The sequence below is a fragment of the Zalophus californianus genome, chromosome 15 (assembly GCF_009762305.2).
Source record: "Zalophus californianus isolate mZalCal1 chromosome 15, mZalCal1.pri.v2, whole genome shotgun sequence".
Taxonomy (NCBI): Eukaryota; Metazoa; Chordata; class Mammalia; order Carnivora; family Otariidae; genus Zalophus; species Zalophus californianus.
The window spans coordinates 63,293,591-63,309,595 of record NC_045609.1 but is presented as its reverse complement, the minus strand read 5'-3'; positions in this window follow the sequence as shown (position 1 = coordinate 63,309,595).

Here is a 16,005-nt window from a genome sequence, read left to right as displayed (position 1 = left end):
CCAGGATAGGACTTATCCTGGAAATGAATCTTGAGATTGAAAGAATTTGTCAGGATCGGTCCAAACTGCCTAAAATGCACATGAAACATGTCATGTGGCACCCAGGCCACATATATGTTTTGCATGTAAACAATGTTTTCCCAGGAAATGACTGGCTCAGCTGGGGAGCTTGCCTAGTGGATTGCATGGAGTTAGTTCCTCAGTGTCTCCTTGGAGCTGGGGCAGGACCCTTGAAACACACCAGCAGGGGTCGGCAAAATTTGTCCACAAGTAAATATTTTAGGCTTTGCAGGCTCAGTGCTGTCCTTGTAGAGCAAAAGCATCCATAGTTAATCTGTAAATAAATGAGCATGGCTGTATTCCAATAACATTTCATTTACAAAAACAGATGGTGGAATGTATTTGTCCTATAGGCTGTTGTTTACTGACCACTGATCTAAAGGGTCAGTTGCAAATCATTTTAGGCAGGACTAGGCAATACTTCACTATTACATACCCAATACATGACCCCATTTGGTTGCATATAAGGGATGTCTAAAAAGTATGAACCATCCTTTCATTATCCTGAACCTCCATTCTGGCCTTTATGCCAGATATCCATCTGGGAGAGCTCAGGTAGTCCAAGCCAACGAGTGGAGAATGTAGAAAAGATCAAGAGAAGGCCAAGAAAAGAAGAAAAAATTTTTTAATGTTCCCAAAACATATATGGAAAAGAGAACCATGGACATGCAGTGTCTTAGAGTTGGCTTTGCAAGAGACCTAGTGCTTCAACCGTAAGAAGTATTTTCAGTAATCATGAACAAGAGTAGACCACTGAGAACTGAATGAGGGGGAAACTATGCCCCAGAAGCAGCTTGAGTCCAGGACGAGAACGCCCGGCCCCACATCAATCAGGCATGCATTTCATGCTCGGACCAGCAATGGGAGACCCACCTATGTTACTGTGCTTACTCCTCACCTCTCCCTCCAGCGGAATATTACTCCTCCTAAAACGTGAGAGATCCAAGGAGCAGAGAAATTAAGTCCTCGCCTGTGGACATGAAGCCAATGAGTGGGGAAATCAAGATGAAAATAGAGAAGAGTTGAATGTCAGAGCAGCTCCCTGGCTGCCATCATATTCTAAGGCCTGAGTCACTTAGTAGGGCTGGGGGTTTGTTCCTGTGAGAGTCAAGTCCAGAGAGGGGCCCCTCTCCTCCCAACAAACTCCATTTCAACTGGGGCTACTCTGGCCAGTCTCCAACTCTCTCTCGAATCTTCTGCTTGCAGCTACCCAAATTGGGAACCACTAGGAACCACTCTCCTACCCTAAGGATGCTCTTTCTTCCTTCCATGCAAGCAGCCCCATGACCTTCATGCAGGGCCCTGGAGGAGGCTTGGCTCAGCCAAGTGGGAACTCTGGGGTGAGTGAGCCCGGAGCAGACGAGTCTGTCTGAGAGGCTCCCAGAGTGACTCCCCACCACCCTCCTTGCTCAAAGGGGGTCTGGATGGCAGCTGCAAATTGCCTATGAAATCCATCCTTCAGTGCTGCCAAGTGTGGGGGCGGAGAGGCAGTGTTTTGAAGTAAAGCTATAATATGCCTGCAATAAAAGTTTACTGGCTTTTATATAGGTTCCCAATAATGAGGGGAGATATTTCAGCAGCTCCGAGAATGCCGTGAGAGGAAAAGCAATTCCTGACACCCCTCTTTAAGGCGAGAATCTGCCTTCCCCACATGGTTCATAACTGGGAGTTTTTCCCATTTAAAGGGGATTGCATCAAGTTCCGTGTCTCTTTCATTCCTCATCAGAGCTTGTAATGATTCCTCAGGCTTCCGAATCAAGAGCCATAAAGTGTAACTTTGCACTGGAGATGGGTGGTGAATTTTTATGCCCACAAACCTTGGAAGAGTCAAGAGTTATAGCAACAGATAGGTAAGGAAGTGAGGAATTCTGGAGTGTTCCAGGAGTTCAGAGCTGGGGGTGGGGGCATGAAGAGAAAGTGTGTGTCCCCAGGGCGTAGACCTTGAGAAATACATTGGGGCTGGATCAAAATGTTGCTGTCCTCAACAAGGGATCTAAGAGGTGGGCTTTCCGTGAGCTGGTCAGAAACCTAAGAGGAAGTGTAGACAAGGGAGTGCCTGGGAAGAAGGTACAAACGGGCAGCCCGAGAGAACGACTGGCCGCCTGGAAGCAGAGGGAACGCCCTCCGAGATGCTGGTGAGGGGGGCAGCAGAGGGGTGGAGGCTAAGGCAAGGGGTTGGCAGGAGGGAGCCAGGCCAAAGGCAGGTGTACCCACTATGTGACCAGGAGGGATCATGGTCGCTGCTCTCCCGCACCACCCAGACAGCGAGGGCTCTTTTTGCTACACAGGAACCTGATGGCAGCCCATGCTGAGATGCCTGCGGGATGAGCCACAGCCCCGTGGGGCCAGTGGTATTCACTGGCTAATGGGCATATGTCAAACCTCATTAACAGAAACATGCCTGATTTCAAATTTGTGATCATTTGGACACAGACGAGACTCGAGTTGACATATGAGCTTTCAATGAAAACAGAGTTTGCTACACGAATCAAGAGTGTGAAAGGGTGATGGGCAAAAGGGATAATTAACCTACTTGGAAAAAAAACACCGATTTCAAGAACTTGGAATGACATTAGCTCTTTTCTCTTTGCATCCAAATAATGTCACTAACAAATGCTTGCTGTCTCATCTCAGCACAGACCCAGCAGACCGCCCCCCCACCCCGCCTCCTAACACGTTGTCGATTGCTAATCAGTGCTGCTGCATGTGCTTACAATAGCAATGGCAACTCTCCCTCCTTCCAAGGTCCAGCCGGAACCACCCTCCTCTCCCCCTACATCGGGACTTCCAGGACCTCTCCGCCTATGCAACTTCCCCTAAAGCATCTGGAGCCTGGGCCACTGTGTGCCACACGCAGCCTCCCCTGAACCACGAGTTCGGCCCCACGCCCACTCTTACAGCCCCGACGAGACTAGAAGTACTCGATGACCAAAAGCAAGTCGTATTTATGGTGATTTGACCCATTAGGTCACCAAGAACTCTATGTTGGCTAATTGAAAGAGAAGTGCAATTTTCTAGCAAAATCTTTATATATGGGTATTATGAAATATTAGGAAGCAATTTAAAAAGATGAGTTGGGGCTAGATATATCGATTTATCTGGAAAGATATCCATTTCAATTTTAATGGGAAAAAATTGATTGTAGGGTTAGGCACATTGTGGGATCCCGCATTTGAAGAAAAATACTTGCAGGGGTATTTTGTAAACATTTAAATGTGTTTGAGTGCAGAGAAGAAGATAGACACCAAACCGTTAACTTTTGTTTTCTTGGTTTGGGGAATGGAGGAAAGAGTACGCTTTTCCCTTTGCAGGGCTCTGTGCTGTTTGGTGTGTTGAAATGAGCATTCATTACTTTCTACTCTGAGGGGGAGTCAGTAAGCAGTACAAACAGGGCAAAGTCCAGCTACGTCAGACTTTGCACTAACCCACACATTGCATTGCCTCTTTTCCATGAGGCTGAAGGCCAAGGCCAGGGTACGGAGGGGCCAGGCAGATGGTGTGCTCCTCCCACCACCTCATGAAGCATCCACACACAGTCTCCCTAGGGAGCTTTATAAGAGATCTTCTTATGACCTCCACAGCCCCTGCACTGCTACCTTTGAGGTTCCATCCCATCACTTGCTTCTCCCGGGGATGACCATGAGCGGTCTGGTTCTTGTATTCAGAGAGCCCTGTATGAAATGGGAGAGAGCGCTTGAGAGCTGTTTTTCTTTCCGGGTGCACACTCCACCCCCCCCCCCAGTTTGCTCAGTACCCCCAGAGGCTGGCATCCATGGACTGCATCAATAAGACTTCCTCACCCACTGGATTGGGCTCAGCCAACAGGAGAGCAGAGAGCAAGAGAAGAGAGCAGCCCAGCCCAGATTGACAACAGCAGTATTGCTCTACTGAAAACCCCAGATCCTTCTGCATCTGTCACTTTCCCAGGGTATGGTTTGTGCCTCATGCTGGGTGGGGGACAAGTGTGGGAACAGTTTCTCCCTGTTCCTAATCTCAAAGTGCTTTACATCCCTTGCTGGTTCCTTTAAACCTGCGCCCTTATGACCTGTCCCTTCACTATACTCCCTTCCATGCCCCTCTTGTGGGTGTGTCATCTGCCTCCTGCCTGGACCCTGAGCAGCTTCCCAGCTCTCTGCCACTAGCAAAGGGCTGTGGAGTGCTCTGACACCGAGCAAGGGCTATCTGCAAACCCGGTCTCTGCTGTGAGAAGCTTCTCCATGCCAGAGACACATATACCTTGGAAACTCCTCTCTCCAGCAGACTCTTCTGAACCTGGGGGTGGGGGGGGTGGGGGGGAGCGGTTCTAATGTGATGCCTCTCATTTCTGTGATCCACTAGCCACAGAGAGGTGGTAAACAAGCCCAGTTTACCTCCTGGCAGTCCATTTGAACAAAAGAATCTAGGCGAGCTAAAAGAGATAGAAATCTCCGTGCCCCCTCACAGGCTAGAAACAGGGGTGCTGTGAAGCCAGCCACTGTAGCCAAATCGCTCCCAGAGCAAAGTTCTGCTCCTGTGCCTCTCACCCAGTGGGTGTCAATCAGGCTGGGAACAGGGAGAGAACAGATGCAAACAAGCCAACTAAAAATACACCCGTTGCAGACTTCGTTAAATGTGCAGGAACATTCTCAGTCCCTGGGGCAATGATGGGACCTCAGGATCTCAAGAGGCAGAAGAGGGATGGCAACTCAAGTAAAACCTACTGTAAAAACAATCGCAGTAATGACAAAAATATATGCCCAATACAAAAAGTAACCCAAAACTGTTCACATTCAAATCCTATGGGATACTAACACCTAATTATTAATCAAGATAAACAAGAATGAGCCTCTGAATCAGCTTCCTTCCACTGTCCAGAGCCCATCTTTCATCCTGTGTGTGCTACTAATCCCATGCTCTCTAGAAGCCATGAGAGGGGGCCCATGCCAGGCCCCTTTCTAGACAAAGCAGGAAGCTCCAACCAAGTGAGGCCTGAAAGCCAGGCACAGATGATGGCACATAAGCAAACAACCCCTCCACCAGCACCCACTTCTCTCCTGGCAGCAAGAAAGCAAAGGATGTTCTAGACCCAGGTTTTGAACAACCAGGAGAATAAAGGAGTGGTTTTCACATCCATGAAGACCAACATGTTACCTTTATTTGAATGAGAACACTGGACACCTTTTGTGGAAGTCCAGATTAAACTGGCCGAGACAGGACTGATTGGCTCATAGAACTGAGAAGTGTAGGGGTATTTCAGGCACAGCTAGATCTAGGTACTCAGTGGATGTCACCAGGAGTCTCTACCTCTCTGCATTTCAGATCTGCTTTCCTTGGTGGGACTTGATTCTCACTACTCATGGATGGCTCCCAGAAGCTCCAGGCTGATACCTGTTGTTAAACAACTCCAGAGGGAAGTATGAGCTGCTTCCCCAAGAGTGCCCTCAGCAATGTTAGACTTGAGTTTCAATGGCATGACTTGTGTCACCTGCCCACCTGTATATAACCAATCTCTGTGGCTAGGAGAATGGAATGCTCCGACGGGCCAGGTCTGAGTCACGTGTTCACCCCTGAGTCTTGGAAGTGGAAGAGTCTGGCATATAGTAGGCACTCCAAAAATGTACGTCCAGTGCATGAATGAATGAGTGGCCCAGAGATGTGAAAGTTCACAGTACATTGGTAATCAGTGACTTGGCTACTGTGGGCCAAAGAATGTGATGGGAAAGCCAAGAGTGAAGAGATAGTGTGTGATGTGCTGGCCACGGGCAAGGGACTTGGCCAACTGGTCTACACGCTACAGGACACATGGAGAAGCCCAGATGCGCCATCTGCCTTCTGGAGCTTACAACCTAGTAAGGAGTCTTGTTGCAACCATCCACATGTTATGGCGCAAGGGCGACGCTCCTGCAGGAGCAGAGGACGCCTTCCCACCTGGGGAGGAGTAGGGCGTCAGAATCTTTTTTGAGAGGAGTATGTGTTCCATGTGGAGTTGGCGAGTGAAAAGAGTTTGGACAGGCGAAGACAGGGACGAGCGCTTTAGGCAGAAGCGCTGCACCGCGGGTGGGGGTGGGGTGGGTAGGTCCTGAGAGGACAGGCCTGTGAGGGGCCCCAGGAAGCGGGACTCTAAATGGGCTCAGGAGGCCCCAGGGGAGGTGGGGGAAGCTAAAGCTTCTGGGTCAAGGATTCAGAGCTTTATTCTGCTGGCCGTGGGGCATTGCTGTTGCTCCTTGAGCCAGTTCCTCTGTCACTATCCTGAAAATAGCATCTTCCTGTTCTTGGGGTACAGCAACTCAAATTCATGGTTTTAGGAAATCAGCAGGATCTCTCCTCCCCAGCTGCTGCTGCAGGAGCCGTGATTCCTCTCTGAAGGGCAGCCTCTTCAGGCCGCAAATCGCCCTCCCTCTGACTTCCAACCACTTGTAGCGACAACGGCGTAGCTCATCTTAAAGAGCCAGGTTTCGCGGCACGCGTGATACACTCAGCTGTGAACTGACTGTTGAAATCCACAAGCTGTGAATCCAGTGGCTGCCAGCAAAGCCCCATTCTCTCCACTGCTTGATCTTCACGTACAACGGCAGAATTCCTATGTTCTGCTCCCGGCAGCCCCCACCGAGCCTCCTTCCCCAGACCCCTCCTGCAGTCCGTCGGCCAGCGGAGGTGTTCACGATGTCCTCTTTCCTTCCGCCCCCGCCCCCAACTAGAGCTCTCTCCAGTTGAGGCAGGCTGGACATTCTTGGTCAAAGCAAGCAAGGAAACCACTTGGCAGGGGTCGACTCTGCTCAGCGGAAAGGATGGACACTCAAGGATCCTTACCGGGATTTGCCCACTCTGCCAGTGATCGGTCCAGGAGGCTCAGGGAACGGCTCAGTGTGATAAGTGACCTTTGCCGGCCCTCTGGGGCGGGGGCCCCTGAGCGGCGGAGAACCTTGCCAAGGGCTTCCTGGGGGTAACCCCCATCGAGCAGCTTTACCTGGGATTCCCAGCGCCCGCACTCACCTGGCTGGGTGAGAGCTGCCTCACCGTCCCTCACACCAGAGGAACCACAGGCACAAGGCAGACAGGGTCCTCACTGTCCTCATGGTCTGTCTGTCTGTCCCCTACTCATAGCCCATGATGAGGCCTTCGGTGGCACCTGAGGTCCCACCCGGATGACCCTCTTCTTCAGCCTTCTCTGCCCGCCTTCTCTTCATATATCCTCACTTCCAGCCACACTGAACTGCCCTCTGTTCCCCCAGACACCCCTGCCCTTCATCCCTCTGCCTTTGCTCTCCCTGACTCCTCCATAAGGCCACCCCCCCCGCAACCATCCCCCGCTGAGAAGCACCAGCTCCCCAGCTTCTCCCTGACTTGCAAGCTCAAACATCACTCTTCCACAAAGCCTTCCCAAGTTCCTAAGCTCACCTGGGAGGACTTCCCCTGAACCCCTGTGGTGCTCTCTGGGCATTTGTGGACACTCTTCCTGTTCAACTTTGTATTGCAACAGCATGGCTTGGAGTTGAGAATATAAAGTATGCTGTGTGGTCCTGAGAAAATGACTTAACCTCTCTGTGCCTGAATTTCCTAATCCATCCATTCCTACTACAGAGGGTTGTTGAAAAAAATGAATGGGCCAATATCTTAAAGCATGTATGGTGATATCTGGCATACAGGGACTGTTTAAAAACCAGGAGGTGTATTATCACTGTTAGGGTGGTTGTTACTATAAATATTCTATTTCTCTCACTGTGCTGGGAGTTCCTTCAGGACAGGACAATGTCTTGTTCCTACTGGAATCCCTCTCATTGCCCAGCGTATTTTCTGGCATGCAGTATGCACTTATTAGTTGATAAATGAATGAACAAATGAAAAAAAAAAAACAAATTGCATAGGACTGGCTTCTCTGCCTGAATTAATTAATATTGTAGCTTCTTTTCCTATTGGCCCTTCTTTACACACATTCACACACTCCTCCCCCCACATCCCCTCACATTTATACACAGTCTAGGCACATCAGATGCCTTATTCATAGAAGGAGGGCTGAAATAAGCCTCGGGAGAGGCCGGCAAAGGCTGCTTTTCTGGATACATGCTGCACAGAGCACTGCAACCAGTTCTTCTCATCATTCAGGTATTTCGCTCATTTAGTCAGTCAACACTGACTCTGCACCAGACACTGGGCTAGGTGCAGAGGCAAGATAGGCCTTGTCCTGGCTTCATGATGCTTGAATCTAGCAGAGAAGATGGACCTTAATGATTAACTCAAAGAGCTGTAAAATTATGACTATGACAGAGGCCATGAGAGCAACTGGCCTCTCTGGGAAGGGCAGGCAAGCAGCGGTACACAGCTCAGGGGCCCTTATTGGGAGTACTTGCCATGGGATTGTACACCAAGGGATGCTACTCATAGAAAAGACCATTCAAATGAACGCCTCCCAGTGGAACTGAGCAATGCAGGAGCCTAAGAAAGGCTTCTGGAAGGAGGTACCCTGGGCCGAGAGTGACAGAATGAGTAGGAGTCAACAAGAAGAAGGAGCAGAGGAGAATATTGCCGCCTGTGCCATGGCCCTGAGGCAGGAGGAAGCAAGGCGCCTTGCAGGACCAGAAGGAAGACTACTGTGGCTGAATCAGAGAACGCCAGGGACAGCAGGAGCTCGATAAGATGGGAGGGGACACAGCTACCGGACAATGTGGGGGTTTGCTGGTCAGGCAGAGGATCTGTGCCTTACCGTAAAAGTGGAGGGAAGGCGGGCAGGGTCCTTCAGAAACACCTCACAGCCCAACTTCAGCCCAGTTGGGAGGTGTCTGCCCTTGCCCTGACTTTCCATTTCCTTCCTACCTACATAGCCCCTTCCTTACACCAGAACCAAGCCTCAAAACCCCCACCTTCTAGCACACCTGGCCATGAGGGGCACATGGGGCCCTACCTGCTCCAACTCTACTTCTGGAAACCTCTTTGAGTGCTGTCATTCAGCAAACACAGATGAGATTTGTTGGAGGAATTCTTTTCTGGGAACCAAAGCAAAACCAGAGTGAGAGAGAGCACAGTTGCAAATAAGGATGGGAATGACTGAGCCTGTCTTGTGGACAAACTTCCCCGATTCCTTAGCTGCTCTTCAATCCTCCACCATCCTGGCTCCACCACCTCTTGAGAAGCCCAGAGTTTGTCCCCCTCCCCGCCCCTTCACTGCACGGGGAACGCCCAGAATCAAACCAGCCAAAACCCCGGACAGGGGTCTGTCCCCTCTGTGGACTCACTCATCTTCCGTAGCGCAGGCTTAGAGCACCTGAATTTGTGCTGAATCCAGTCAGCTTAGCCTTCTGAATTTCTCTGAAGCTTGGCTTTGTCTGAGCCACTGGTTCTTAAATCTTTGAGTGTTAGACCCTCTGGAGGGTTCTCCTCTCCTTTAGAAGGTGAGCCCACAAGAAAATGTGTCATCATTTCCCAGGGTTTATGGGCTACCTCAACCTGCCTGTGGGTACCCTCTTCCCACGCAGCTTCGGACACCCTGCCCTAGGCCTCCACTTGCAATGTGAGAGCAGGCTTTGAACCCCTGGAAACCCTCTAAGGCAGCTCCTCCTACCCTATCCCTGAGGCAGAAGGTTCTTTCCTTCTCCCTCCACACTTCCTAGAACCCAGGCCTACATTTTCAAATCTACAACCAGAGATTCCAATGGAGGAGTCTTAGGAAAATCCCACCTTTGAAAATCCCAGAAGTACCCCCAAAGTGAATCTTTGCTTTGGTGAATCTCTGGCCTTTGCCCAAACCAACATATGAAAATCCTTCTGTAGGATTTTAATATGGATTGTGCAAGAAAAAAGAAAAAGAAAAAGGGGGAGAACTTTGGGAAATAGGTTTGGAAAACAGTGGATTTAACAAGGTTAATTCTGTTGCTTTGCTTTAGTACTTCTCAGAGCCTTTAATATGCTAATATTTACTCGGCCTATTTGACAACAGAACCCTCTTCACAGAGCTTCTCAGTGGTGCACAGAAATAACTTAAGAACTGCCATTCCCAACCCCTTCCAATACCAGCACAGATTAGGTAGCTCCTCAAAAGTGCCCCTACCCTCCCTCTGGGGATCTGGGAGCAGAGATTGAAACAAATGCATTGGTTGATGGAGAGCAGTGATTTTTTCATCCTTGGCTACCCATCAGAATTGCCTGGGGGAGCTTTAAAAATGTACTTCTGCCCAGACTCTACCTCCACAAGTTCTAGGTCTTCTGGTCTGGGATGGGGCTTTTTTTTTTTTAACTGTCCTCCAGGTGATTAAAATATGTAGCTAGGGGTAAGAATGTGTTGAGTTTCTTAATAGATCGGTTTTCACTAGGTTCAGCTATGAGGCCATGATGAGATGAGATGGCTTAAATAAGAGTTTATTTCTCCTTTACATAAAAGTTGAGAGGTAAGTAATCTAAGGCTGGTATGGTGGTTCTGCTCCATAAAACCCTCACACACTAAAGCTCCTGCCATCTCACTGCTCTACCATCCCTAGAGTGTGGTCCTCATCCTCATGGTCCAATGTGGCAGCTAGAGCTCCAGCCATCACATCTATGTCTTCCAGGCAGCAAGAAAGAGAAAGAAAAAAGAAGGGGCAATGAGCATGTGCCCACTTCCTTAATGAAGGCGCTCCTACACTGACAAATGGCACTTACACTTATATCTCATTGACCAGAACTTTGTTATATGGTTGGTCACACCTCTCCACAAAGAGGCTGGGAAATATGATCTTTCTTGTGGTTGGTCACATGCCCAGAGGAAGATCAGATGTTCTACAGAAGACAGAAAAAATACGTATTAGAGGACAACCTGTCACCTCTGCCATGAGTTACAAGAAGTTTAAATAGACAGTGCCCTTACACTTGCCAAGCATCCTTTCTGGCTATGCACGAGTGACCACAAAGAGGCTAGGCTAGTCCGAGAGAGTGGCAGAGGAAAGGATTCACTTGACAAGAAGGATCATCCAGGAAGAAGTCTCTCCTGGGACCCTGCTTTCACAAATGGACAAAATGCACCCCCACAGGGGCTGTGTGACATCTCAGGAGCAGCAGAGCTGGGATTCAAACTCAGGGCTGAGTATGACATCTGACATTTCGGTTGCCTGGCAGAGGGAAGGAAAATTACGACAACCCTTGCCCAGAGTAAAGAGCATCCAGACACGCACAACCCACAGCCCCCAAAGGCCTTGCGTTAATGTGAACATGTAGCTCTTGCATGGTTTCCTAGAGCAGGGGCTCTGGAAAGGACCTCCAGATGCTCAGTGCTCCCCCCACAACCCCGCCGCCCAGTGTCTATCCTGCTGGGTGAAGGCTTTGCCTTCTGCAGTCCTCTGGGAACGACCAGTGGCCAACACCTGGGCTACTCAGTACATGGCAGCTTCTTCACCTTCTTCCTTGGTAGGGAAGGGGGGCAGAGCTAGAGAACCTAGAAATGAAGTCATCACGTGGAGTGGAATGGGGAGAATTGGCAGAGAAAAGGATTACCAGGGTAGGGCTCTCTCTGGGAGTGGGGCAACCATGGGCCCCTGCTTGCTTTCTTCATCAAATCTGATCCAATTGTTCTACTCCGTTCTGGGCTCTCTTCACTCAGAGGGTCCCCAGGATTAATGCTCATCCAGGTTCAAAACACGTCAGTGGTTGACACCTGCTTCCATCAGTCAGGCAATCAAGAGCCTGTGGAGTATGGCAGACTGAGGACATGCAGAGCCCTGGGCTTGACCCTGGGTGGGAGACAGGGGGCATGACATAGAAGCGGTATTCCTTTCCCTGAGAGCTACTAACTCATTAGACAGACAGAAGGAACCCTAACAAACCTCCCAAACAATGATTAAACTACCACCGAGGGCATGTACCAGCTCTCTTAAGGCAGGTTCCCAGAAACCAGCATATGACACCTCTGTTTATGTCTCATCTGCCAGATATGAATGCGTCTGCGCTGAACTGGGTCAGCTGGGCTGGAGCAGGTGGGTGGAGATGGGTGGTCCCAGAAGGCTTCCTAAAACACCCAGACTCAGCAACTACGTGTGCGTGTGGGAAGGTGTGCCTGCATGTGCCTGAGTGCATGCGTGCATACATGGGTGTGTGTGTGTGTGCACATGCATGAGCATCTTCAGACTGGCCTTTGCCCAAATTGTCCAGCTGCAGGCTTGTCCCCGCCTCCATTTTAAGTACCCTTCTCCCCCTCTCCTCAACACCCTGTGCCTCCCTACCCTCACCTCCTCTACTGCCCAGCCACAACACACAGAAGAACCAGGGCCCCCTTCCAGCCCCAGGTATAACTGATGTATTATGATTAAATGCATAAGCTCTTACGTTACAGGGGCATTTGTCTCTACATTTTGAAAGGGGGCAATGCTTGGGCACCTGGGTGGCTCAGTCGTTAAGTGTCTGCCTTCGGCTGAGGTCATGGTCCCAGGGTCCTGGGATTGTGCCCCGCATCGGGCTCCCTGCTCAGCGGGAAGCCTGCTTCTCCCTCTCCCACTTCCCCCCCCCCCCCCCTGCTTGTGTTCCCTCTCTCGCTGTGTCTCTCTCTGTCAAATAAATAAAATCTTTAAAAAAAAAAAAGAAAGGGGGCAATGCTTAACCCCTAGGACTAGATCTCTAAAGGGGGGGTATAGCAGCGAGGGGCACAGGTTTTCTAACAGTTTTTAAAAGTCTCCTTTAGTTCATGCACTGTGCCGGGCAAATCATGTCCATCATCTTGTTCAGCCCTCCTAAAAATTCTGCAAAAGACACATTCTCAGCCTGATTTCTCAGAAAGAGAAACTGAGGCAAGGAGACAGGAATAGGGCTTGCCCCAGGTGACCCAGTGGTGGAGCGGAGGCATTTTTCAGCACTCTGTGCCTCGATGGGCACAAAATACGGGAGTGGGGATGGGGACATATGACCAGACAGACTCCTCAGAACCCCTCCGGGCACAGACACACAGAGAACTGCTCCTCTGTCCAGGCTGGACCCACATCCATCAGGCCCAAGGTCCTTCTAGGGCCCCACAGCCCTTCTCCTTCCCACATTTCCCTCGATCCCCCCTCCCTCTCTCCTCTCATGCTTTCATTTTGGGAGGTAATCGACAAGGTGGGATTATTTGCCCCTGCATTCACACGTCCCAAAATGAGGTGGTGGTCTGGGGCTATCCCTAAGCAGTTTTTAAGAAAGCAATCTAAACGGAATCAAGTGTACTTCCCCGCCTCAAAATTTAGCTACAGAGTCATTTCTCTAGGTAATAATGATAATTAAAAATGGCCTCCAATTATTCAAAGCCTGTTTCCATGAATAATTCAGGAGCAAAGAAGCTGGGGCTCCTTACCTGCTTGCCACAGCACCCCTCCTCCACTCCCACTCTTTCCTTGCTCCTGGAACGCTTCTTAATTTCCAAAAAAAAAAAGACTGTAACTCTCTACACACTGAAGTACCCAGGCTCTCGTCACCTGGAAATGCCAGTTAAGATAACCACCAGCAGATCCCACGTCAGGTGCCTGACAGTGGGCTAAGCATGCTGTGAGCATTCCCTCATGCAATTCTCTCAGGAGCTGGTATTTTCCACATTGTACACGTGAGGAAGCAGAGGCTCAGAAAATGAAAGAAATTATTCCAAGTTCATACAACGAAAAAGTGGTAGAGCAAGGATCCAACCCCAGGAAATGCCAGAGCCTGGGCTCCATGCCACCACTGTCCATTTGCAGCAAGGGGACAGGGCTATTTCCTGGGTTGCATTCCTGACGACCCCTCTTCTTGCCCCCACTCCCAAGTCCAAAGCAGGAGAGCTTTCTCAGCTCATCCTAGGGCTTCAGGATTTGCACAGAATCATTCCTCCTCCAGGAAGGTTGCCAGACTCCCCAGTTTACAGCACTGGCTTCTTGCAAGACCTGTTTGGTGGACAGAAACCTGGGAGATCTTTTCAAGCCCTCGGGCATCCGGAGGCAGGCTTTGCCTTATGCCAAGTCCAGTTCCTTGGAGGAAATTTTCACAAAGTTTTATGTGTAGGTGAAAACAGCCTCAGCACCCACAATACCTTCCCTCATCTTCCCATCACTATAGCAACCTATATCCCTTCATAACTAAGAGGACAGGTGGGAGGAGCAAGTTTGAAATAGCACTTTTAGCTTCCTGATCTAAGATGTTCGTGCTTGGCTCCGTTCTGGTTCTTTACCATCTCCCTTGAGACTGGGTACATGGCCCCCTGCTCTCCACTCAGCACAGGGAAGGGGCCAAGTCAGCTAAAGAAGACCAAAGCCTAGACACTTGATCCTGGGAGAAGAAAGAAGGCGCAGTCGACTCTGTCCACCCCAGTCCCAAAGAGTCTCTAACAGCCCCTTGGCAAAGTCAGCCAGTGGACCTCCTGTATCCATTACCCCCTTCTTCCTTAGAAACAGAAGTCTGACATTTATTCCCATACACTGTCTCCAGGAGTAAAGACTCCTTACACAGCTGGGTTCTGACCACAGGAAATGTAGCAGAAGAGTGGTGGGAAACTTCCAGTAAGCCTTCTTTTGCTTCTCTTCTTCCCATTTGCTGCCGAGTACTCAGATATGCTGGCAGTACATGACGAGATCCACTGCCAAACAGGCAGGAAGAGGGTCCCTGACCTCATTCTTCTCTTGCCTGCCTACCACCTGCTCATCTCTCCTATTGGCCAGACGCACCTGGAAGAGAGAAGACTTGAGCTGAGTGGTCCTTAGTAGTCAACCTCTGGGACTCAGATAGGGAACTTCCCACCATGGCAGGCGTGACTCCAAAAGACCCCTCACCCACTTCCCCCTTAGGCGGGATCCAAATAGCTCCTAACATTTCTGCTAGAACCCCCACCCTTTGCCTTTGAAACCCACCTCGGCACTCATAACCAAAGACAATTGAGCCTGCAGCCAATTCGCATATAGACTATTATTTGTACTTGCTGATTCTTTTCATTGTTGTTGTTGTTTCCTTTTTTTATTGTGGTGAAATATGCATAACATAAAATCTACCAATTTAACCATTTTCAAGTGTACAGTTCAGGGTCATAAGGTATATTTACATTGTTGTGTAACCATCTCTAGTACTATCCATCTCCAGAACTTTCTCATCATCTCAAACTGAAACTCTGCCCCCATTAAACACTAACACTCCCTCCAGCTCCTCCCCCACTTCTCCCCCGTCCAGACCCTAACAACCACCCCGCTACTTTCTGTTTCTATTAGCTGGACAACTCCAGGTACCACATATAAGTGGAATCATAGAATATTTATCCTTTTGTGACTGGCTTATTTCACTTCGCATAAAGTCTTCAAGATGCATGTAGCTTGTAGTGTATATCAGAATTTCCTTTTTTTTTTTAAGACGGACTCTATTCCTCTGTATGTATAAACCACACTTCGGCTTTGCATTCATCCATAGATGGATGCCTGGGTCACTTCCACCTTTTGGCTATTGGAAATGATGGTGCTATGAACAAGGGTATAGAACATAGTTCAAGTCTCTACTTTCAATTCTTTTGGATATGTGTCCAGAAGTGGGATTCCTGGGCCATATGATAATTCTCTGTTTAATTTTTTGAGGAATTGCCAGACTGTTTTCCATAGCGGCTACACCCTTTGACATTTCCACCATTGCCGATTCATTGCGTTCATGACTTTTCATGTTCCCATGATGTTTCCTCATCCAGACAATCAGTACCTCCAGGGCAAGGACAACACCTTCTCTGGCCTACAGATTTGACAGCAATAACTGTTCATGGAAGACCCACTGTAGAGAGATGCTGCCAATCTCCAAGCACATTAACAACAATGACCAAGAGCCTTTCCTAGACCTCGAGGAATCAAGGTTTTCAACCTAGAAAGAAAAACAGCCAGGAAAAGAAATGCAGGGACATCGGCTATCACATAGAAGCAACATGCTAATTCTCATAGGGGGATTTAAGGAAGGCTTCCTCGTAATGACAGCATTTGAATCAAGTTGTGAACAGAAAGAAGTATGTCTCCAGCCAGCCTGGAGAAAGGGAACCCCCACGTGAGAGAC